Source organism: Callithrix jacchus, chromosome 11, assembly GCF_049354715.1.
Source record: "Callithrix jacchus isolate 240 chromosome 11, calJac240_pri, whole genome shotgun sequence".
NCBI lineage: Eukaryota > Metazoa > Chordata > Mammalia > Primates > Cebidae > Callithrix > Callithrix jacchus.
In genome coordinates this window covers 48,914,159-48,940,095 of record NC_133512.1, presented here as the reverse complement: position 1 = coordinate 48,940,095, position 25,937 = coordinate 48,914,159, and the positions used below count along the sequence as shown (strand labels likewise).

At 33.6% G+C, this 25,937-nt stretch overlaps 2 long non-coding RNA genes across 5 annotated transcripts in view; one reads left to right on the top strand and one right to left on the bottom strand.

Moving 5' to 3' along the window:
- Nucleotides 1-25,937, bottom strand: part of LOC118143677 (uncharacterized) — an 87,801-nt gene that overhangs the window by 3,292 nt on the left and 58,572 nt on the right. For 2 of the 4 annotated variants that reach the window (XR_008473368.2, XR_008473369.2), the window contains exon 5: nt 21,514-21,553. This is a non-coding gene — a long non-coding RNA (uncharacterized LOC118143677). The other 2 variants (XR_004727987.3, XR_004727988.3) reach the window with 2 other exon arrangements.
- LOC103794827 (uncharacterized) overlaps nt 1-25,937 on the top strand; it is a 51,726-nt gene that overhangs the window by 25,635 nt on the left and 154 nt on the right. The window contains exon 2 of the long non-coding RNA XR_004727991.2: nt 1,910-2,029. This is a non-coding gene — a long non-coding RNA (uncharacterized LOC103794827). The remainder of the gene's footprint in view (nt 1-1,909; nt 2,030-25,937) is intronic.

The window sequence follows — 25,937 nt, the reverse complement described above, 5'->3', positions numbered from 1 at the left end:
TTCTCATGTTATGGTCAGGAGTAACAGGTTTCAAGTGTTTAAATAATTTGCAAAATATCAGGTAATAAGAAAATGTCAGCAAGGATTAAACACTAGGGCTGTTTGAATCTAGAATTGTAAGTCTTAATTATGTTAATATCATCTTCTGAATTGATATGCTTCTGGTTGACAGGAGGTGGCCATGTACAGGACTACTCTAGTGGAGTACAGAAATGAAGTTAGAATACCCGTGTTGAACATGAGTGGTGCCCAGTATGATCATACAGGGATGACCAAGAGGAAAATGGTGAATTAGATGCCCAGATCTAGAGACTGTGAACAGTGCTGATAAAGAAATGTATAAGGAATGACAAAAAGGGTCAGAATAATAGCATAGCAAGAACTTCAGAGAAGAAGATTTATTTACCAAAACAATGGTTTTGAAAGAATAGTAAATAAGACTCAATATTAACATTTCATTTTACTTAACATGTTTCTATTACAAAGGCTTGTAATGTTTTTTATTACTTACCGCTATTGCCACATCAACTACCACAAACTTGGCAGTTTAAATACACACAAAAGCCACACACCAACACCTTTATAATCTTAGAGTTTTGATAGGTAAGAAATTTGGGCTCTACTTAGCTGGATTTTCTGTTTGTTTTTCCCACAAAACTGCATTCAAAGTGTTGGTCAAGGCTGAAGTGTCAGCTGAAAGGTAGACAGGGGAAGAATCTATTTCCAAGGTAAGATGAATGGTAGCAGAATTCAGCTCTTTGCTGGTTGCCAGAATGAGGACTTTGTTTTTGCTGGCTGTAACCTGACAGCTGCTCTGAGTTATTTACCCAGTGTGCCTCTCCATAGAGCCCCTTACAAAATGACAGCTTGTTTTATCAAAGACAGCAAGGAAGAGAGTTTGCTAGCAAGATATGAGGGCCAGAATCCTGTATAATCCATTCTTGACAATAATATTGGATAATCTTTGTAACATTATGTCAGTTAGAGGCAAGTCGCAGATCCAGCCCACACTCAAGGGGAGTGGATTGAACAAATGTGTGAATACCAAGACGGGGAGTGTGTTGAAGAACAGCTACCACACATTTCTAATAATAATCTTCTATATTGAATCACTTATTATTTTACCACAGTGTGATGAATAAAGAAGGGTAGAGAAATACTCTATAGAAACATAAAGACAGGTCACAAAATACAATTTCTTGGCTCCTAAACAGTGAGTGTTGCTTTCCTTTTAATCTCACACATTTGCAGAAAGGAAGGTTATTCTCCCAGAGAAATCATATTTCTTGCTAACTTGACTTTTGGTTTGCCTTGTAATTTATTTTCTGCTTTATTATTGATAAACTGTTTTATCCCTCCCTTTACTATAAGAAATTTTAGTCCCAGATCAAAAACATACCTCTTACTTGTGAAATTACTTTTGACTCACAGTTCACATTGCTAATCTCACTGATAATTACAAGTCGAGCTATAAGGATAACTCTCAAAAAGAAATTATCCAGCAAGTGTTCATTATGTCAAAATGCCTCAGATAAAAAACATATTTTGTGTTGTATTGGAATGACCTCCAAACAGCAAGGGGTATGAGTTCCAGTAGTACAATGTTTAATGTTCTATGGGTTAAAAGAAGTAAAGGTTTTAAGACTTGCCTACATTTAAAATCTCACATTGTTAACAGAAAGTTTAGTATAGGATGATTTGCTGTGAAGCTAATGAAGGTTAAGCTTCAGGGCCCTTCACTTGGACAGGCCTTTTTGAATGCTTTGATGCTCTCTACTCCAGGGACTTAAGGGCAGTGAAGGGAACAAAAACCAGAGCTTCAGAGCACTGCCCCACAGTAGGTGTCACTGGATCATCCTAGTGGGGATCTTCATATCTAACCAGTCCTTAATTAACATTTGCCCCTCAGGTTCTCAAGGCACAATGTTGGGATCAGGCAACTTTGATCTCAACAAGACGAATAAAAACAAGAGGGACCAATGGACCAAGGTGCTATGTGAAGTGACCTGTGAGGATCAACCCAGTGAAGGTAAGAATGGAATTAGCATGGAGAATAAAGAAGGAGGGCATGGCCCATAGCCTTTCTAAGAGTCACTGGAAACCATGTCTAGTTAATCAAAAGCACAGAAGCCTTCAAGAGTTTTTCTTTGGGCAAGAATCGTTGCCTAAATAAGCAACTAGACAGCAATTTTTGGATGTGTCATTACTCGGAAAGAGTTGTGGAGCTAAAAGAAACTTTTCTAAACTATAAACTACTGTTTTTTTACTTGATTATGCTAGATTGAATTAACTTTCTGTGTCCCCACAGAAAATACTCTAAAATTGCCACATATGGAAAAACAAAGGCTGTGAAGCCAAAACATGTGGAGATGTCAGGCAGCTAACTCATAGTATATTATCAATGCATTATTTTTGAATGTTGCAGTGTTTGTGATATTGCCAGTTTGCTTTTGCTTTTTAATTTGTTGGAATCTTTTTTCTCAAACAAATGTTTACTTTCATGCCTTTCTTATAGCTTTGTAGTGATTTTTTTTCCTCAAAGAGAACTTACAAAACCGTGTAAGTGATCTGCCCTGAACACTATAAAGTCCTTCATCACTGCCTGTCTCTTTCTGCGTTGTATATGTATCTATGTATTTGAACCAATTATTCCTAGTAGAAATCATTTTAAAGTTTTACTGCTTTTTCTCCTCCAATACAAGTATCCTTCTACCTGCAGTTTCTGAATGAATTTGCCTGCATGCTTCATCTCTATCTTATTGGAGCAGATCTCTCATGCCTAGATTAGGTTTATTAATTCACAGAGATTTTCAGGATAATGCCTAGTCATGAGGCTCATTTTTTAAACCCACAATCGAGGAAGGAAAAATTGGCTGTCATCCTAGTTCAGGAAAAATTAAGAGGTTTTTTTCTTTCCTACCAGGGATTTAGAGAAAGTCTCCATAATCCTACTGGAATGAATTGCAAATGTAATCACCAATATGAAAAAGGTTAAAAAGCTCTGAAGTGTTGGGCTATGCTGCTTTGGCAAACAAAGGCCTCATTGTTCACAGAGCAGAACTCAGCTTCTGGGTTTCTGTAAAATGGTGGTGAGCAGAGAAGCATTCTTAAACCCTGGGTCAGCAAAGCATCAGCCAATAAAATAAAGAATATGATAGATATTGCCTTCAAAGAAGTGAAAAGAGTAAAATCTCCCTTCACACTGCCACTCCATGTCTTGCCTCACTTGATCCCAGCAGTCACTTCCAGCCAGGTTCACAGAGGTTTAATTGAAGTCTGTATATAGAACATAGGATCTCCCTTAGTAAAAGATGTTGTTTATTACACTCAAGAGAAACACCTTCATAATTTATTAGGAACTTCTGGGAATGGAAACCATTAAGTTAGTCACAAAAGAAGACTCAATGCAGTCAAAGAAGTTTGTTTTTACTATGCTTTTTTCTTCTTCCAAAACTCAAGAGTGAAATTTCTAGAGTGCCTGAAAATATAAATATGCAACAGATAAAAGTGTGCATACAGGATTAGGTTTAAAAAATGAGGAAAACAAATTAAATACTGCTGTCTTCACTTTAATTCTGATTTCACTCTGATTTGAAAGGGATGGGTGACATTTCAGAAATGAAGTCCAGTTTCTCGAGTCCAGGGAATTATTGGGATTAAGCCTTGGCTATAATGAGTCTTTGAGTAAATGCTGCATTTCTGTGTTCTAAATAAACTACTTATAAGGCCCACTCAAATTTTTCTAAAGTGTGGAAGATATTTTAATGTTTGTTCTTAGCACAAATCTCAGAAGACAATTGAGCATATCTTTCTTAGATTTAACATTTTACTTCCATATTTTACTTTTACTTGAATTATTGTTGATAGTTTTCTCATAGAAGAGCAAAAGGAGGAAAACTTTTAGAAAGTTAAGCTTTAGGCAGTGGCTAGTACAAGGTCAATTTAATGTGTATTTTAACTACACCTTGAAAGTTCATGTGACTGTTGCACATGTCTCGAGGATGATGCAGTAAATAAAGGCTAGACTCAGGCAGTGACACACAGAGCTCAACCATACACTGGGGACTTGCATGCTGGGAGTTACAGTTTAGGAATGGGCAAGCCACTTAGCTGCTCAATGACTGCTACCACAGCTGTAAAGTGAGGTTAACACTGCTAAGAACTGGGAGGTAAATGTTAAATGTGATTGTAAAGTTCCTTGAAAATGTGCAGATAATTTGTAAATGCTGAAAGGCACAGATCATACATCGATGAGTGCATATAATTTGTGAAAAGAAGAGAGAGAAGATATTTTACCCAAAACGGATGATTGAAACTGATTGAGCTTACATAGGTGGGCTTTAGCCATTAAAAAGAATTTGAAAGGTGTGAAAAGAATGAGGAGTTGAGAAGGAGAGACAGCAAGAAGAGAAAGAGAGAGTTGGTCAGTGGTTGGGGTTTAAGGGACTACCAAACATGTTGAATATGCTAGTAAGAGTCAAATCAATTTATCCATTTTTTTACTTTCTTACTATAGTTATATTTATTGTTCATGATAAAAGCTTTAGATTTTCTTACCTCCAAAAGAGTTTCTTCTAGAAAGTTATTAATTTACTCCTCTGTGAGAATCCATTTTTGAAATTTCTTAAGTAATTCTAATTTCAAAATGAGATGTGTTGCTTTGTCATTATGCTTAGTTTTAGAAAAAGTGAATATTAAATTTAGTGTGAGAAGAAAAAACATGAACACGAGTGTTTGTTTTTACTTTCATGTAAAAAATCAGACACCAAGTGAAATGCTAACTTGTAAGGGATAGGTGGGAACTAGAGGGAAATGAGACTATGAGCAAGGCCTTTTTGAGTATTTTTAAAATACAATTTGGTCTTTTGAAATATCATTTATTATGTTTAACCCAAATAGAAACAAACTGTTTGCCATATTAATAAAATAATCATCCAGTAAGACTCAAGTAACTTTTGAACACAGTATTCTTTTTTCATATGAGAGAGAAGTACTACAAATAAATCTTCAAGTCTGTTTTTTTGGTTTTAATAAAATGGGTGTCAAAATATTGGGGATATTGTTAGATATATTGATGCTGATAGTTACCAGAGTTTCAACTTAGAGAAAGACAGACATGTAATGAAGAAAGTGAAGAACACTGTGATATGGAAGTATCAATATGAAATCGTTACATGTCTACAACTATCTATCGTCATCTATTATTCATCCCTGTATGCATGGATGGATAATATATGCATGTATCTATTTCTTAGTATTCTCCAATGAAAGGGATCAGAAGCAATGACATCCTGTTAGTAATGAGCATACCTAATACGCAGATACATTTTCTCTATAGCAATTTCCAGTGAAAGGATCCAGGGTACCTTGAGCAATGGCTAATTCAAAATCTGAGTCCTGGAAAGTAAAATATAAGTCTTGTTTTACAAAACAAAGAAATGCTCAAATAGTAATGAAGTCAGTTTAAAATTATACCAGAACTGGCTTACCGGGCTTAATATGGCCAAACAAGCACTTAAAAAAAACTGCATGAAAGGATTTAAACGCCATTGAATTGCACGCATATAAGAGTGTGTGTGTGTGTGTGTGTGTGTGTGTGTGTGTGTCCAAAGTTTAGGAGAATGAAAGGCTTTAAGAACAGTTATGTAGAAGGCCCCCAATCCTGTCTCTTCTGTGTTTTCTTTCATCTCTCTCCTTCTCTTCCTCTTGATCTTAGAAATTCTGTACCTCTGGTCATTTTTCAGAATACATTGACAACAGTATCTCCTAAAATATGAGTGACATCATCACCCCTTCACCCCTTTCAGAATTATTATAACAAAGATGTGGGAAAGGTATAATACTTAAACTAAAAGAATGAATCTTAAATAGTGAACTATATAAAATTATGTTTTTTCGTTTTTACCTGCACCTTTTGAATGATACTACTATAGTAAGACCTTAGTCTGCACAGCTGATTTATAAGGCTCTCTTCTGTTAACCAAGTTTTAAGTACAGCCCATGTGCTATCACTTTTTGAAAAAAAAATTTAACGTCCCATTTCTTCTTAGTCCAGATGAAGATTAACTCTGTGGAATATACATGTGACTGTAGATTTGCTGTAGTTTGTTTCATTGTTTTTACATATATTTTCTTATAGCCTTGCTTTTCAGAATCAAACTTATCTGTGTTTTGAATAAACTTGATTCTTTTTGAAATATATGTTACAGCGTGGCTAGTATCCTTACATTCCCGGGAATTTTATTTTTACTCTGTTTTTGCCTTAGTATACTCATAGAGGGATCTGTTGTAGATCCTAGATGAGTACTAGTCAATTTGGGTAGGAATAGTATTTTTTAAATTGCATTTTAGGTTTTGGGGTACATGTGAAGAACATGCAAGATTGTTGCATAGGTACACACATGGCAGTGTGATCTGCTGCCTTCCTCCCCATCATCTGTATCGGGCATTTCTCCTCACGCTCTCTCTCTCCAACTCCTTACACCCCACTGTACCTCCCCTATTTCCCCCTGACAGACACATGCGTGGTGCTCCCCTCTCTGTGTCCATTTGTTCTCACTGTTCAACACCCACCTATGAGTGCAAACATGCGGTGTTTGATTTTCTGTTCTTGTGTCAGTTTGCTGAGAATGATGGTTTCCAGGTTCATCCATGTCCCTACAAAGGACACAAACTCATCATTTTTGATGGCTGCATAATATTCCATGGTGTATATGTGCAACATTTTCCCTGTCCAGTCTATCATCAGTGGGCATTTCGGTTGGTTCCAGGTCTTTGCTATTGTAAACAGTGCTGCAATAAACATTCGTATGCATGTGTCCTTATAGTAGAACGATTTATAATCCTTTGGATATATACCCAGTAATGGGATTGCTGGGTCAAATGGAATTTCTATTTCTAGGTGCTTGAGGAATTGCCACACTGTCTTTCACAATGGTAGTTTTTTTTTTTACTATTTATTTTTACTACAGTTTCTCACAAAAACTACCTAATGAAAGAAAGGGAATGTATTTGGTTTAAATGGTTATCAGTGAACAATGAGGGTGTCTGATCCATGGTCTGTTGTGCTAATACTGCAAACACATAGATGTGAGGTCATAGGAAAGTTTAGGCACTTACTGTGGTGCTAATATATCTCATGTGCAGACAATAATTTTTAATGATTGCCAAGGTGAATGACATTAGTCCAGTAATTGGCCTTATTGCAGGTTTATCTGAAACAAAAGTCAGCTTTATTTTATTGTAAGCATGAAAATTGTAAATGTAGAATTAATGGGTAAATCACATTTTGCTCACATTTGACAATATGAATAGGGTAATGCATTTGAAAAGCTTAGCATTGCTCTTCACTTCTAGAAAATATTTAAAATACACTAGCTGCCATTTATATAAAGCTCACAGTTTTTGTATACTATTGTCTTTCTTTTCCACTAGAATTTTCCCATGATTTTACACTCAATACTTAGCATGGTTCCTGGAATACCACAAGAGGTCAATAAAATACTTGTTGATTAATCAATACCATGCTCCCCACCAAAATTAATATTCATTAAGTACTTATTTTATATGTATTCTATATTCAAACAAATACAGAAAGCAATTTCTTATAAGGTTTTTAATATGAGACATAATTTGCATATTGTCCATAATATTAGGAATAATAGCACTTATTTTATAACTGCGTTATCTTATTCAATAATGAACTTAGTCACATAATATAGATATTTCCATTTTATAGATGAGAAAACTGAGGTTGGACAGATGAAGTATAAGAGCTCTATCCTTGCCATATCGGAAATTGAAATTAAGTATTTCCTGTAGCTGTCATTAGATGTATCTGTGAAGCATTTTGACAATTACTGAAAGAAAAGCAAATTCTAGCTCTCACACCAATAAGTATGTTCATAGTTTCACATTATGAAAAGAGACCTTTACTGTGTGAACAGCTTGGGAAGTGGTCTGGAGATGCTATTTGAAAGGGCAAAGATCTCAGAAATAGGGCTGTTTGTGTTTGACAAGCTGCTTCCATTTGGTTAAGTAAGAAATAGATATCATAGATAAATGCCACATAGGCAAAATGTTTTAGAGATATTGTAATCACTGGTTCATGGAAGCCTTGTGATACAGCCTTGGAATATGTGTTTGCTGAATCATATGCCAAAGTGGATGTGGAAATCTAATTATGTTTAGATGAAATGGAAAAGCAAAATGGATACCTGAAAATTTTGCAGGATTAAGCAAACTTGAGCTTGTGACAACAGACAAAGAGTCACAAAGATTCAGATATTACTTTGGAGTTTTAAATGCTCTTTCTGTTCAATGGAGGCAAGGCATCGGCAATCAAACATATCAACTTATGACCCTTAACAAATTGACAATGGGGTTGAGTATCAGTGTACTGCACCTGCATCAGCTCCCAGATTTTCTATAAATCTGCTGTTCTTTGTAAGTGATGGAAACTATTTTAGAGAGTGTTAACAATGTGCCCCAATTAAGAAAATGTATAGATTATATCTTTATTATTAAAATTCTAGAATCCTAAAATTCCGTTATAGGCTTGTTAATATTGCACATGTTATTTACAAAGAACTGTTTTAGTTGATCTCCTTCACTAATAAATTTTGTTTTGGATTGTAAACTGCAGATAAAACAGTGTAGACAACTGGCATACTAACTTTTTAACATAATTTTTAAGAATATATATGTATATTTTTAAAACATACAAATATTAGGTATACATATATAAGGTATATAAATACTTTTATTAATTTTAAAGCTTTGTAATAATTACTAGTCTTGAATATACCTGTATATGTTTTGTCTTTATAAAACCATTTTTGCAAAATTTTTGCATGAATACCCCATATGTCTAGAGTTGCTTTTTTATAGCATGTAGGAAAAAGTTTTTTTGGCTAGGCAAAATTCACTACCACGGTAGGCAAATACTGTACAATCTATGTTTATAGTATGTGTAAATTGTTTCAGATATCAAAAAGTCAGGATGTAATCTGGGATAGTAATCATTGAAACTTTTTTGAAGCACTTTTAAATATTCACTCTGTAACATTGATTGGTATAAGTAATAGTTTTAATTTTTAGCTAGAGTGATGTCATAACATCACTTAGCTAGTACTAATAGAAAAATTTGCCTTGGATAAAATTTTTATGTCAAATTTGGCTTCAGTTATTGAAATCCAAAAATATATACTAAACAATAAGGAATACAGAAAATATTTATCGTTGATAAAATCAAGGTATTTAGCATATCTCAGATGTAAATACATAAATAACCATGAGGTTTATATATGTACTGTTTATAGTGTTTGGGAAAGAGAATGGCACAACAGAACCATTTGGGGAAGGCTACATAAAAAATGCATTCAGGTAAGAATTTAAAGATAGTTAGAATTGATCATGAATAAGTTATTCTAGGCAGATTAAATTATATATGCAAAAGAAGGAAGTGGGATATTATCAAGTGTGTTCAAAGGACAAGACAGGAAAGAACAAATTGGATCACAGGAGTCTAGTTTGACATAACTGGACAAATACGATTTTAAATACTAGATTATAAAATTGTATAAACCAACATTTTGCCCCATGAAACATCATTACTTCTTGGAAATACAGAAGGTATTTTTGAATGAAGCCTCCCTCAGCAAAATCAAATGAGATATTTCTGTATATTTTGTCCTTTTAAAGGTACTGAGAATCCATAGAGTAAAATTTCTATTCCTCTTTAGCTTTGCTTAACCCAGCATTGTTTCAGTTATTTGAGCACTGACTTTTTGTTTAGTTTTCTCTGTTCTCACCAAATGCCTTGCCCAACTATAGCTATAAGCAGTGAGAAGACATTAGTTTTTAGAGCAGTGGAGTAACTTGATAAAAAACAAGATTTCAGAGCAACCATCTTATGCTTATGTGATGTTGAAAGAATAGGAGGAAAGCTGGAGATGGAGAGGTGAGGGTCAGAATCCAGAAGGAAAATTATCCAGCTTACCAGTGTGTTAGACTTACTGTTATGGCAGTGAGAACAGATAGGAACAATAATAAAACAGAATGTGAAGTCTCTGGTAGATTAATTTTCTTTTTGAAACCGAGTTTTTGTTCTTGTTGCCCAGGATGGAGTGCAATGCTGCAATCTTGGCTCACCGCAGCCTCTGTCTCCTGGGTTCGAGCTATTCTCCTGTCTCAGCGTCCCAAGTAGTTGGAATTACAGGCATAAGCTAGCATGCCCAGCCAATTTTGTATTTTTAGTAGAGACAGGGTTTCTCCATGTTGGTGAGGCTGGTCTTGAACTCCCAACCTCAGGTGATCCTCCTGCCTCAGCCTCCCAAAGTGCTAGGATTACAGACGTAAGCCACCACACCTGGCCTCCAGTAGTAGGTTAAATGTAGAAGTACAAGCATAAGGCAAAGTTAAAAATAATTTAGTGAAACACAATGTCAAAAATTATCACTCAAATATTAATGTCACTTCGTAAAAGTTGTCCAGAATTGGAGTTTTATATCCATTCTGGAACTTTACTTCAGTGTTTTAACATCTTGCCAGCCAGAGAATTGTATCTGAATATTAATCTTAATCACTACAGCCATTATTTCACCACTTTTCTCGTAGTATTTCAGAATTTTTCAAGTAGTTTAGATTGGGGCCCTGCATACTTCTTGTTAATCTAATTTCTCCTGATTTGCAAAAGAGAAGATGATTTAAACACAGGCCTTAATTAATTTTAGGGAGGTGGCTTGCCTGTATTTTGCACACATGGCCTTCAAGTGATTCTAGACTTACTAAATTAGGATCAAAGAAAATATATTGAAAGTATGAGACTTATTTTAAATACTTTCATGAGGCTTGAAAACCTTATTAGGTGTCAATAAATTAGTGACCCAGAGATGTGTAATTTATTTTATATTCATACCAAAATATCAAATGGTGTATGTGGGCTTAGGAGTCATTTGAGTGCACAGGATTGCAATTCTACCTGTCCCACATTAGACATGTGGCCTGAGGCAAGTTATAGTATAGATCTATACCATATTTTTTTAGTCACTATTTTCAAGAGGTAATAATCACCTCAGTGATGGGAAATGTATTTGTGCACTTGGAATGGCTGGCATACTGTCAGGCATGTAATCAGTTGTCAGTGCACTTGAATCCCATGTCTCCTCACTTCTTAATCTTCAAACAGTTGTGTTAACTGAATTTTTAAACTGTCCTTAAAATCTTTGCCATTAATTCTTACTTAAATCATTTTGCCACCTTTCATCTCCATCCATTTTATGGTAGTGATTCTTTTCTCTGTAGCACTTTTCCTCTACACATAAAGACCAGGGTTTATAGATTTATCATTTTCATTCTCTTTATCAATGTCACCCTTGCCATGGTACAGAAGGATGATTATTTCCAAAAGAGCTGATTCAGTTTGTAAGAAACCTTAGGCCCAGACCTTCCTGAAAAAGGGTATTTGAAGTAGAATGTGTGGTTTTAGATGTAAATTTACTCCCATAGTCCTACAGACAAGATAAACATTGTCATTTTGTAAATAGACAATTTGCATAGGAACATCAGTCTAACTTCACAGCTTGGATACAAGATAACAATAGCTCTTCCTAACCAGCTTTCATTACTAGAACTTACAGTCTCCTGTAAAAAATCCTTTCTTTTAACACACACAAAAAAATAGCAGTAGATGGCTGGAATTTCTGGCATATTCCATGGGCTACCATTATATTTGATATTATTTTCATAGCCTTGTTGCCTCCCAGTCTTCTGGGGTTAGAAGTAAACTACTTTCAATGTACTTGAGTATTTAGAACCACTCCTCCACTCCATGTACCCAAAGCCCTCTATTTATTAATTCAACAAAAATATTGAGCACCTTCTATGCAATGGTTGGATTGCAAATGTATTTATATACAACATATTGAAACAGAACTACAGTCCCTACTTCGACAGAAATTCTGTTATGTTGGGACAATAAATGCAGAAACCAGATAGAAGCTTCATGAAGAGAGACTTTTCTGTTCTCTCATTTTATCCTAGGTCCCAGAGAAAGTTTAAGGAGTCCTGACAAATATTTCTTGAGTAAAATAAAGGTATGAAATAATGTGGATAGTGGTAAATAATCATGATGAAAAATAACGCAGAATGAAGAAACAGAATGAAGCTTTATACAAGTTATTGTTTGGGGTTCTTTTCTACTCTCTTCATCCATACTGACTCTGTGCCTGACCAGTATATCAGTTTCCAAAGCCCCATGGCCCATCTGTTTGAAATAACTCTGTCTTGATTTCTTCCTCCAGAAACTAGTCTTCCTCTGTATTTAGGCCCATTATCTTCTTCCATAGTTAGGACTACAGAGTTGTGTTAAGGTTTCATTTTTCTATGAAATATTTGCAGCATTTAATATTGGCATATAACAATTTAATTCCAAACAAACAGAGTTAAAATATCAGACTATTTTATTCCTTACTAACTCCCAAATAAAACTGGATTTGCAAAATCCTTGACAAAGTTTACAATGTCCACAGTCAGATGAACCACATCAGAGGAATACAATTAATTACTGGAAAACTAAATATATTGCTTGTAAGATCATCTTTTGGAATTATGACATTTTCTTTTACTTTCATAATGCCTATTACAAAATGATACTCATTTCAAAAAGTAACACTGTTTTTCTGGTTATGTATTTGGCAACTAAAGAACTTAGTAATCCTACTTCAAGATCTGAATTTGAGGAATATGAGAATTTTAACTGGATAAAATCAATGCTCTAGAACTTCTCTCACTGGCAACATAGTAGTAAATAAGAGGAATGATTACACATGCACATATGTACTTGTTTGTGAAGCTGTTGGGATAGAGATTAATTCTATGTTTTATATATGCATTCCTATTACTTATATTTGGAAATAGTATAAGTGCAACAAATCTTTACTAAATAAACAATTCTAGGCTACTACCACAATAAACATAATGAATATGAAATAAAATAATATGTATGAGTTTGAAAACTTCTGGATTTGATGCAGAAGCTAGCCACACCAGGCAGGATAGCAAATAAAAATTTTAAAACAATTCAGATAATAGATCTTTAATATAAACAAATAACGAATAAGAGAGAAAAGGATTTTGCTGTATAATCTTTAGCCACCCCCAACCCAAACTGGAAAAATACAGTTACAAGAATAACAATACAGATTTGCTAAATCCCAATCTAAACTTAATATGTACTTTATTACATTAAAATCACAAATATAACTTAGAACCTTCAATAGGTTCACATGTCAACACGGAAAATTACTCAGTTGTACTAGAGCTACCTTTAGTTTCATTGCTCACTAATAATTTTCGAGTGTGTGTTGTGTTTGCTTTTTGCCTTTATAAGCTCTAAGAATTCCTATTAACATCCTTCCTTCTTATGGTCATGTAATGTCAAAATCATCGTTTCCATTCTTAGATCACTAATGGTAAATCTGAAGAGATAAGGGGATGTGTATGAATGTTCCCTGATGGAATTTTAGATGAGTGAGAATAAATAAAGGACTTAGAACGTCAGCCCCTCTCTTAAGAGAGTAAATTTTTGAATTAACTGAATTTGAGGCTACTCCTGTCTAGCAGTCAGTGACACTGTTCATCTGCCACTTTAACACAATAAAGTTGAAAAATAGGATCAAAGAACCTAAAGACAGAAATAAGCTCAACAGGCACATAGGCACTAGTGTGTGTAAAATTGAGACAGGAAAAAAATCACCCTAACTTAAAAGCATCCCAAATGGCTCAGAATGCAACTGAGATAATGATATGCTATTTCCCATAAATATCTAATGGCTCCAACACACGGAGCTAACTATAATGAACGGTCTTATTAAAATATAAAAATCACTGAGGGAGCATGCAGGAGCAATCCAATCTCGGCAGCACCACTTTATGGGCAGCTCTTGGTATGAAGATCAGTGAAGGTGCCAGTGCTTCTTAATTTATCTTAAGCCTGGTAATTTGCACTTCTCTGCAACTTTTCCCCTAACAAAGGAAAACACATATATTGAAATAAAAGTAGCATAAGATTATTTTAAGGGGGTTGTACTGAAATTTAATAAAAATATCAAGTCTTATATCACACTAAAGACTAGTTATAAATAATTCTAGGCATATATAAATTAGATTTAAATAGCAGATATTAGTCAAGACTATACCTTTTGTTTGAAGCAGTGTTTGTTTAAAGGTAATTGAGGGAAGACATATGATATTGACACTTGACGTAATTCATATTGACATCTTTGAGCATGCTTCACAATAATGAAAATAAAAGTGTTCAGGCTGGGATTGACAGATTCGGCAATACAATCAAATAAGAAAGATATTTAGTAACATTTAAATTCTGGATAAACAATGATTTTTTTAATAAGTTTGACACATGCAATTTTGGAGAATACCTATACTAAAAATTATCTGTAGTGTACCTGAAATTCAGGTTTAACTGTGAATTCTTTGTTTCATCTGGTAAACCTAGGTTCAGGCCAATAGTAATAAAAAGAAATTGTATGCATGGTGCTTTAGTGAGTAAATTAAATAGGCCTAATTGTATATTACTTTATCTTTAGATGAAACAATCATTTGAAATAGATGATAATTGAGGGAGATGATACAGCTGAGCAGTATTTGTGTTTCACTTATTCTTCCAGGAAACACTACTGGAGATCATTGTACAACCCTCTTAAAGTTAGGTAAAGCCATGTGACTGAGTTCTAGGTAAAAGATTGTGGGCAAAAGTAATGTTCACTTCTTCTAGTCCCCACTCTCCATATCCTTTTCCTTGTTTGACTGTTTGAGGTAAAGCCTCCAATGGGAAGACCCTGAGCCTTTATGATAACACTATCAAAATACGGAAGGGGGCTGGGTACCTGAGTGACTGCATGGAACAGAGAAGGAACCTCCCATTTCTCCCTGATGCAGCTAACACACAGTGGATGGTGGTGTGAATGTCAAAGTAACTCAACATTCTGAGGCTGATTATTTCAATGGTTAGTGTGATTTAATTTACTAAAGATATTAACAGCTGCTTTTGCAGCGGAAACTTCCAACATTTAATTACTGATTTATCAGACTGGAGGTAGGTAGTGAAGGAACAAACAGGATGGACAGCTATATATCTGTGTTATTCAGTGTCAAACATTTAAACACTAGTAGAAGAGAGAAGATATGTCTCCCGAGATCTACCTTTAAGAAAAGAGGTTGGTTAAAAAATGTTGATATCTTTTGGATATGGTTATTTACTATGCTGAACAATGTATTACCTAAAAAGATAAGTTTAGAAAAGAGTAGGAAACATTAAATGAAAAGGAATAAAAAAAAACCAGAAACTTGGGTTTATTCAGGTTTTGAAGTACTTGCCTGGACTCCAATTCTTTATAAGAATTTAGAAAGCTTTTTGTAAGATTTCCTCCTTAACTCAGATCTGGAACATGTTTAGACTAAGGGTGTGGGTGTGCCAGTAAGCTAAAAAAGAGAAACTTAGAAGTGAGAAAGCAAAGGAATATATCAAGAGAATATTGTAGACTGCATAGAATAATAACCTATCAATACTTTAGGAAATTTTATTGCCTTTTATTATTCAATCTGTAACACAATCTTTGGACTCAAGTTTGATTTCATAGGAACCAGCCTGAAAAAGTGATACAAGATTAAAATGCTTACTAAAGACAGACAAGAAGTTAACAACAGAAGGAAAAAAAAAAATCTTCCAGGTCAAAGCCAAGATCAAAGAGAATAGTGAACAATATATTATATTGCCTAGAAATCTTAGACTTTGTGCTGAATCCCTTGGAGAGAGGCTTTTGGTATCTTATAGATAGAATAAATGAACAAAAGATATTTATTGATCAAGAGGACAGAATCCATGTTTCTCCTCTTTTAAAAGTTAGACTAATTTCCCAGTCTTTTTTGAGCCAGGTCATGTGACTGAATTCTGACCATTAGAAATCAGAAGGGTCTATGACTATTTTAATGTTCTGAGGCTGCTATAATATATTACAGATTGGGCAACTTAACACAAATTTATTTCTCATTCTGAAGGAAAGGAAGTTCAAGAGCAAGGTGTCAGCTATCTTGACATTTCAGAAATGTCTGCATATCACACTTCTTCACCATTCTCCACACTTACTCTCCTTTATCTCAGAGCTGGTAACAGAGGAGCCCGAAGAAGGCGGCAAGCCCTTGGTAGAGATGGAGAAGCCATGGATGAAAAGAAGCAGTTCTAAATGACAGAGCAAAGTAACATAGCACTCCTCTCTTCTATCACCATGTACTGGATAGGCCCCACAAATAAGCCTGCATTTTTATAGACAAGTGAATTTTTAGCATTAGCAGTTTACCTATGTTGATAAACACAGTGATTAAAAACACACACAATCTTGCAACACTATACAGTGACATTTATACATGGTATAAAAATAAATTTTAATATATTACAAGATATATTAGGTTTGGTGATTTCATATCCATCAGCCAATCAAGTTCCCCATTTACCAGAGAAAATGCACTAGGCTTTACCCTTGATTTTGGACATCTTTTTTTGAATGATTTCTCTGACATTCCAATCAGATAATATTATTCTCTTTTTAACGGTGATAATTTTGAAATGCAAGATTCTGAAAACTAGAAATTTCAGTCTTCTCTTTTGAAACATAGTGAATTAATCATGTTGATTCTCTTTTAATTCTTCTAATAGTATTCTAACTTGTCAACCCTCGCATTAGAATCACATTATTAAAGAGAGGTTTATGTAACAAGACAAAAATCACAGCAAAATGATATATATAGTTCAACATGCTATTACTGACTCATATTACCCATAAAAGGAGATTGAAGGAGACTCTGAATGGAATTTAGCATAACCAGTATGAAACAGCTTTTAGGGACTGTTTTTAGCCTAAAAATTGACAAAATAAAATAAATTGTCAAAAACTCAAAGTTGCAGTGAACTTTCAATCCATCTTATTTATTTCCTCAAAGTCCTTAGAAGGAACTTTGTTCATTAGTCACTCGGCTTATACTTTAATGCTGCAAAAAATGTGGTGGATATGCCATCCAAATACAGTCTTTTATTAGATGTTTAGGAGTTTCATTACTTTTTCCTCATGCCAGGCAAGGTATGTTTTAACTTGTTTGTTCCCATCCTTTCCTCCATATTTAATCCACTTGGGCATCTTTTTTTTTTTGAGACGGAGTTTCGGACTTGTTACCCAGGCTGGAGTGCAATGGCACGATCTCGGCTTACGGCAACCTCTGCCTCCTGGGTTCAGGCAATTCTCCTGCCTCAGCCTCCTGAGTAGGTGGGATTACAGGCACGCGCCATCATGCCCAGCTAATTTTTTGTGTATTTTTTAGTAGAGATGGGGTTTCACCATGTTGACCAGGATGGTCTCGATCTCCTGACCTCGTGATCCACCCGCCTCGGCCCCCCAAAGTTCTGGGATTACAGGCTTGAGCCACCGCGACCGGCCCACTTGGGTATCTTAAAAAAAAAAAAAAAAAGACTCACTTCCACTCCTAGACATTCTTATTTAATTGACATTGAGTGTAACCATGGTGCGGAGAATTTTAAAAATTTTTCCGGTGATTCTAATACTCAGCAGTTTAAGTTTAAATCACTATTTAAACTTATTTCCAGTCTGGATTCACCAGATTTAACTTCAAGGAAATACCTTTATGAATTCCTTCTTAAGGTTTTTTATAAAGATGCTTGAGGAAGCTATGTTAGAGCTAGGACTACAACTCTAGTCCATCTTGGATATTTTAGAAAAGATTTTTGAATTGCACTGATGCAGTAATGTGAATAAAACATTTTTATCTCATTTAGTCAGATGATCCAGTGAGAAAGGTGAAATCAGGTTTAGTCACCAAGTGTCAAATCATTCCAATTTGGTGTTGGTCATCTTCTCTGTGTTTTTATCTGGATAAACTTTCCTTTAAAAGGGACCATCTAAAGAATTGTTCAAAAGCCTTATTTTTTCAATACTTAATCATACCTGAATCACAAACTTGGCTGTAACTTTCTAATTGAAAAGACTAAAAGTAGCTAAAATGCCTATTTAAAATATTTAGTGTAGAAAAGTTGTGTAAAGTAAAACTTGTTTGTTATGGCCAACATAATTCTGTTCCCTTATGAGCAATAATGTATATTTCACTTTCCTTTTTATTTTCAGTTTTCATAATAGCAAAATAATTTTTTGACATAAATCTAAACATCTAACTTCACCATAATTTATCAAAAAACTTTGGCAACAAAACTAAACTTAAACATGGCTATGTGTTTTCAAAGCATCAATTTCTTTTGGCAAACTCCTAGTTTTTACATGAAGCATCTAATGAAATATTGCTAGCCTTTTTTTCTGTAGTTTTTCTTCTTTTCAAACAACTTTGTATTTATTTCTCCTTCTGACCTTCCTTCACAAGAGGCAGTTACAGTATATGCATGATATTTTCTTGCTGCACTTGCGTAAACATATTATTTCAGAAATAATTTCCTGATGCTGTATTTAAGTAGCATATTTTACGTCAATGGACAAATTGGTGTGAAAGAATGGGAATAGGCCTGGTTTAAGGGAAAAGTGTTCTGATTTGTGACTTTAAAATTGATTTTTAATTATCAAATTGATTCATGTGTCACTATCCACTGAGGAAGAGGTCACAGTGCTTTTTGCAAGCTTATTTTTATTTTGAATATTTCTTCATGGTAATATCCAAAAATATTAAAGACATTAACCACTCAAAGATGCCACTTATGCATATTATACATATGAGAAACAAGCTCATTCATAGTTCATTATAAAGATTGCATCCTAAGTGAACTACTGAACTGAACAATTACAAAGAGGTTTACACATATTAGAAGTAGAAAACCACCCTTAATTTGTGCCAACAATATTTCTACCTAGATTCTCCACTGAAAGTTATTTTAAAATTTGATTATTTTATGTACTTTATGGATAGGAAAACAGTTATAGAAGTTAAGATCCATTTGCTATTTAATATTATTTCAGAAAATGCTAGTATTTTTCTTTATAATGTGTACCAATCTTGGGAACAATGGGAAACAGAGAGGAAAAAACTCACTGGGTGTATGTATGTTTTCTGGTTAATTTTTGCCTCATTACTCATTCTGAAATAGTAGTTCATTTATTAGGTTGGGTTTCTTCTCCCAGAAATCCTGTATGCTTATGTCTGGTGCATGCTGCATCCCACGCTGCACAAGGGTTCAAAGACCTAAGGGGGAATGGTAGGGGATGAAGACACAAACATACACATTGAGAAAGCTGGGCCAGGCGGTCCAGGAGGTGAAGGATATCAGTCTCTCCAGCCCCGATCTGTCTCAGGGTACTTTATTCTATATGTTCACAAAGCACATAGCAAAGGGAGGGTGCAGTTACTTAGAACAGCCTGTGAATATTATTCTCATATTTCACTTAACATACTTTAGCTAAGAAACTATCTTGTAGCAAGGTCAGTGACAGCTGGTTATCTCTTTCTAGGCCTGTCTGCTACACCTCAAAACATACACATCCTCCTATTATGGTTTCAGTTCTCTGGAGTTCACCCAAAGTTCACAGCAGTGTTGCTGCTGAACCCCTCAGAGGGGGTGGGCTACTCTGGCTCTCTACACTTACATGATTGTCAAAAATATATATATAACGTATACATAAAGCTTGTAAATTAGCCAGAAATTTGCTGGTTTACATCCAGGGAAGAAATTTGCTCTCTTCTATTGTTAGAGAGAAACTCAAATATAAAGTCCCAAAGGGTTGTGAAATTGATTCAGAGTTGACAGAGAAAGCCTTGCTATTCTCCTCAGCTTAACTTTAAACAGATTATTTCCTGGTTATAGATCCTTGACCTCATTTTCTAGAGCATTTAATTTAGAAAAATTACAGCTATATATTGTTTCCCTGCTTCTTTGAGCTGTAAATCTTCTTGCCATTTTGACAACATAGAAATGTCTTTGTCAAAGAACTCAGAGAATCTCTTTGAAATAAAATTATGAAGAAATACAGGATCCCTATCCCCCTGGTGTCTGTGGGAGGGTAGAAGCCTAACTTCAATAAATGCTAACTAGCAAGTACAGAATTCCTAATTATAATAATCAACCTTCCTCCAGTGTCCTCCAGTATATATTTCCACTAGCTCACCCCAGTGCTTAAAACTCTCTTGCCCTTTGTTTCAAACAATGTGAATTTAATCTCTCTCCCCTGTTGCAGTAGTCTTGAATAAAGTCTTTCCTGTCTAAACATTTATGTTGGTTCTGTGCAATTTTTCTTTGGCAGAGTCAAGGTTGCCTTTCTGCCAGTCTCATAGAATATGTGCTTACACAAGCATTGATTCTGTTTGGTTATTGCTAAATCATTTTTAAATTTTTTTAATGATATAGTTTTAAAGGACTTTACCCACATAAAGAAGCTGTTGCCTGGGGACTGGCTGAGAGAAATGACAGATAAGTGAAAAGTAAATGCAAGCATAGGCTTCATGATTAAGCCAAATATATATTGACTTATATGAATCAAATTAACAAATAGAAATTTGCATGTATATACAGAAAATGAAATTTAAAGATTATATATATATATACACATATATATATACACACACATATATATACATGTATATATATATATATATATACATGTATATATATGTATCCTATATATCTGAATATTTCAAACAGAGTTTAAACACCAGGGCATTAAACTACTCATATATTTAATTGATTTCTCTACTTCATTTTTCATTTGTAAACACAACATATGACCTTTCTACAAGATTATTTTTAGTCATTTTAGACTGGGAATGAAAAGCATAATGAGAGAATTTATCTAAAATACTCAAATTCCTGAGATAACTAACTCATTTTAACATTTTGTCATTAATTATAATAGATTTTTAATTATCATAGGAAGGTTTTATAATTAGTAACATCTAGTTATGTAATCAGTGATCCTAAGCTTTCTAATTGACATAACACCTAAAAAATTACTCAAAGCATGTTGTAGTATTGTTTCCTGTCAATAAATGGAGCCTGAATTTCGTTTATTTTAGAGAGGATGGACTAGTGAAATTTATCAGGAATGTGCTGTGGCTTAATGCTTGTTGGCACACCTATAAATGTTCTTGTAGAGGCTAGAAAAAGGAAATTCATGAAGAAGTTTGGAAAAAAATATTTATATGTACTGTAGACCCATTATTAGCTAGGGTGACTGAATTGATTTTATCAAGTTGTTTTCATTGAAAATTGCATAATATCAAATTATAACAATATACTTTTCTATACTTTTCAATGGTAAAAATAGTAAACTTGAAGGTAAATGGAATTCAATTTAAAGGGCAATTGTTAACAAAATTTTTCCCAATTTTCATATCTTTGTAATATTTCAATAAACAAAAATTAGTGAAAATCTGGAAATATTTTGATGAGTACTGTTGCCATATGCAATGTCTGTATATATCCAATCTACATACCTTTTGTGCTTCAAGTCCATAATCTGTTTTTAATTTTCTCCTGAAAAAAGTCACCAAAAAAGTTTTATTCACTTGCCAAAAAGCAGTGTTTAAGTTACTAAGTTGGTCATTTCTACCCCCAACTCTAGTATGCTTTAGTTAGCCAATTAATTTCTAGAATCCTATGTAAATATTAAACTGTGTTGAACTGCTCACGGTCCAAAAATTGTTTCTCTGTATCTGCTATCCTAACTCGCCTTTTGGATCCCATTTGTTTGACTTGATCTTTTCAGTCTCTCTTTTGGAGCCCAATTTCCCAAATACTGTTTAGTACTAATTTTTTGGCTGAGCTTTTTAACCTAGTTAGATGTTCAAAAGATTTTATCCTGCATTTACCAAATATGTATTGTTGTCATAGCAAGTATCCCAAGGCCTGTTTGAAAGGAAAGGATAAGAGTACCTTTAAATAATCTGTACATCAATATATAAAATACATTAGCAATGGAACACTTGTGATTTTGGCAAAATGCCAGGGCATGATTATTTGCCAATTACCTAGAACAGTCCAACATTTAGGATTTACTGCTTCTTACGGGACATTTCACTGTACAATTTAAAAAAAGAAGTGATGATCACTTACATCTGTAATAACTATTCTTGTTTTTGGGTTATATGTTTAGGCAGTTTCATAATGGTATCCAGAGCTAAAGTACTTAATGTGTAATGTCATCTTTTATTTAATTTTGAAATCTACTCAGGGTATGAAATACAAAATGATGGTGATTCAAAGTTGGACAATAATGTGCATTTCTAGGTCCATTGTTTTTGTGGGTTAGATGTGGGTTCTTAAAAGTATTTTCTATAAATTATACTGTTCTATGCTTATCATTAAGGATTTCTGATTTTTTTATTTGCAATATAATGTCTTACAGATATTTTGTTAATACATGCATTTAATCATTCACTATTAATACCACATCTGCAGCATTGCAACAAAATTCATTCTTGGAGTATTTTTAAATATATTTAACAAATTTTATATAAAGTTAATACAAAATTATTTATATCTCTCTTACTAGTAGAAAATGTCTTTAAGTGATAAAAACCAATGATAAATGTTTTTTTCGAAGACATCCTCTTGAAGTTAGAGATGATATGTATTATGTATCTTCTGTTCTTGAACTAATGAATGATGTTTTCCAAGAGGCCTCAGCCCATTTGTGAACAGTCTGCTACTTTTGACTCCCTTTAGAATGGAAGGATTGAAGATTCTTGTTGTATAATTAAGAAAATATATTAAATAACTATAAAAGAGAAGATCTTAATAAAAGTTGATGGATTTTCATAGGCCCATTTTAAGTTAGTCTTAGGTGACTTTGTTAACAGAGAAATGTGAGAAGTGTTGCTACTAAAAGGACAAAATATTAACACATTGCAGAACAGTTAAATGTTTATGCTTATACTTGGCTAATTGTCTAAACTAGTTCTAAAAAGTAATCAGTAGTTTTTTATTATATACCAAATAACTCCCCATTTTTAAACTTACATCACTACTTTGTATTTAGCACAATATGCATGGGCAACATTGGGACAAGGAATAAAAGAAAACCATATAGTTGCATTGGGACTGTAAGAAATAATACACAAATTGAATATGACTTCACTGTCTATAAATTTTGATGTTAGATTCAGATGCGAAAAGTTGTGAAGAGTAATTCTGATAAATGTTCATGCTTATCCAGAGAAGTTTCCTATATGCCACCAAGTTTGGGGCTATGTTTTTGTAAAATCACTCTCTTTCTAACTTGAGCCTATCATTTCTATGATATAAGTTATCTAATAACCACACTCTACAGATTATATAACTGCAATTTAAAGAAGTTTGGATTAAGGTTGCACTGCAGAAAGTGGCAGAGTCCAGATTCAAACTCCTGTTGAATTATTCTACTTTCATCTTGGCTGGCTCTCTCAGTGTTAGGGCTATAGAAAGAAAAATAGGCCTATTTCAGCAATGCATGCAAGACATTTCATAAAGTTTCAAGGGATGTATTGGCTATCTCCTATAAGACTCTTTTGCCAAGTATATGTTTCTGGCTGCTGCTCTTGTCCTAACTGCACCCTTCCTTGCTTTCTTTGTCAGAGTAATTGTTACAATAATTTACAATAGAATTATGTCATTATTTTAACATTTATGGGATCTGCAATCATGTTCTTTTTTTATTTCCAGTATTAATAATTTGGGTTCTCTCTCCTTTTTCATAGCTTTGCCAAGAGATTTATTAATTTTATCTGTTTTTCAAATAACTAGCTTTTAATGTTGATTTCTCTATTGCTTTTCTATTTTCAATATCATTGATGCAAATTTTTTATTATTTCCTTTATTCTGCTTGCTTTAGATCTCATTTTCCCTTCTGCTAGTCTCCTAAAGGTGAAATTGCAGATTCCTGCTTTAGATCTTTATTCTTTTCTAATATACTTAATGCTATAAATGTCCCTCTAAGCACTGGTTTGACTGCATTCCACAAATTTTGATAAGTTGTGATTTCATTTTTATTAAGTTCAAAATATTTTTACTTTTCTTTTGAGATTTCTTGTTTAACTCATTTTATTTACAGACACATTGTTTAATTTTTACACATTTTGGAATTTTCCAGTTGTCTTTCTGATAATGATTTCTAGTTCAATCTCATTGTGGTCTGAAAATCAATATTGTATGATTTCTATTAAGTTATTAAGATGTGTTTTATAGCCCAATATAAATGTTTAGGCGAATGCTCCATGTGAGCCAGTGAAGAAAGCATATTCGGCTTTATTGGATGAAATAGATTATAGATTTTCATTATATCCAGATGATTGATGATGTTACTAAGTTCAACTATGTCGTTACTAATTTTCTGCCTGCTAGATCTGTCTCTTTCTGATAGAAGGATTTGAAGTTTCCAACTATGACATTGGATTAATACATTTCTCCTTGCCATTCTATTATTTACATAGTTTGATGCTCTATTGTCAGATGTATATACATTAAAAATCGTTATTTTTCATAAAAAATCATCCTTTTATTATTGTATACTGCCCCTGAAATCTGCTCTGTCAAAAACAATATAGCTATCCCACTTTCTTTGGATTAGTGTTAGTATGGTGTATTTTTCTCCTCCATCTATTTACTTGCCATTTATACGTGTCATTATATGTGTCTTTATACTTAAAGTAGTTTTCTTCTAGACAATGTGTATTTGTGATTTAGTTTTTGATCCATTCTGAAAAATCAGTCTTTTAATTGGTACATTTAGATTATTAATATTCTAAATGACTATGAATATAGTTGGATTAATATTTACCATATTTGCTACTTTAAAAGTTTTCTTGTCCTTGTTCTGTGTCTCTATTTTTGATTCTACTCTTTTTCTGCCTTTTGTGGCTTTAATTAAGCATTTTATATGGTTACATTTTCTCTCCTTTCTTAGCTTATAGGTTGCAGTTATATTTTTATATTTTAAGTAGTAGCTCTAGAATTTGCAATATATATATACAAGTAACATAATTACATTTTTAAATAATACTATACCACCTCATGCATACAAGAGTACATTATAATGACAAAATAATCATAATTCCTCATTCCCATTTCTTGTATCATTGCTGTCATTCATTTTACTTATACATAAGCATATATAACAATACGTTTTTTAAAACTTTTTATTTTACCTGTACTTATTCCCTCTCTAATGTTCTTTCTTTATCACAGCCAAGCTTCTGACCTATATGATTTTTCTTCTCTCTACTTTTAACATTTCTTGCATGGTGGGTCTACTGGTACAAAATTCCTTCAATTGTTGTTTGTCTGATAAACTATTTATCCTTCCCTTTTCAAGGATAATATTTCAAGGTGCAGAATTCTAGTTGGTGGGGAAATTTTTGCTCTGAACACTAAATATTTTTCACCACTCTATTCTCATTTGAATGGCTTCTGAGAAGAAGTTGAAAATACTTACCTTTGTTCTTCTTTAAATAATGAGTCCCACAAACCATGCCTGAACTGGGGATTCATTCACAAGTACATTCTGGGTGATTTCCCAAGTAAATTTTTACCAGTCACTATATCTTTGTGTTTAGTATGGAGTTAGTTTAATTAGTTGATGTGTTCGGTTGTTATTTTTCCCCAATATTTCTAACTGATGTTCTTATATATCTTACTTTTCTAGTTTTATTTTGTCTTGTCTATTGTATAGTCTTTTGTAAAGGGATGATAGCCCTTTACTTATCTCATTAAGAAATTTTGACATATATTTTGAAGATGTTATCACATATTCCCTTAAAGCTATTTTTCTAGAATTTATTCATTTTCTGGTTATTGATTATATTGACTTTGCGAGCAGTTTTCCTGAATCTCAAAATTTTGGCAAAGAGACACGTTTAGAGGATTGTTTGCTCACTTCTAATTT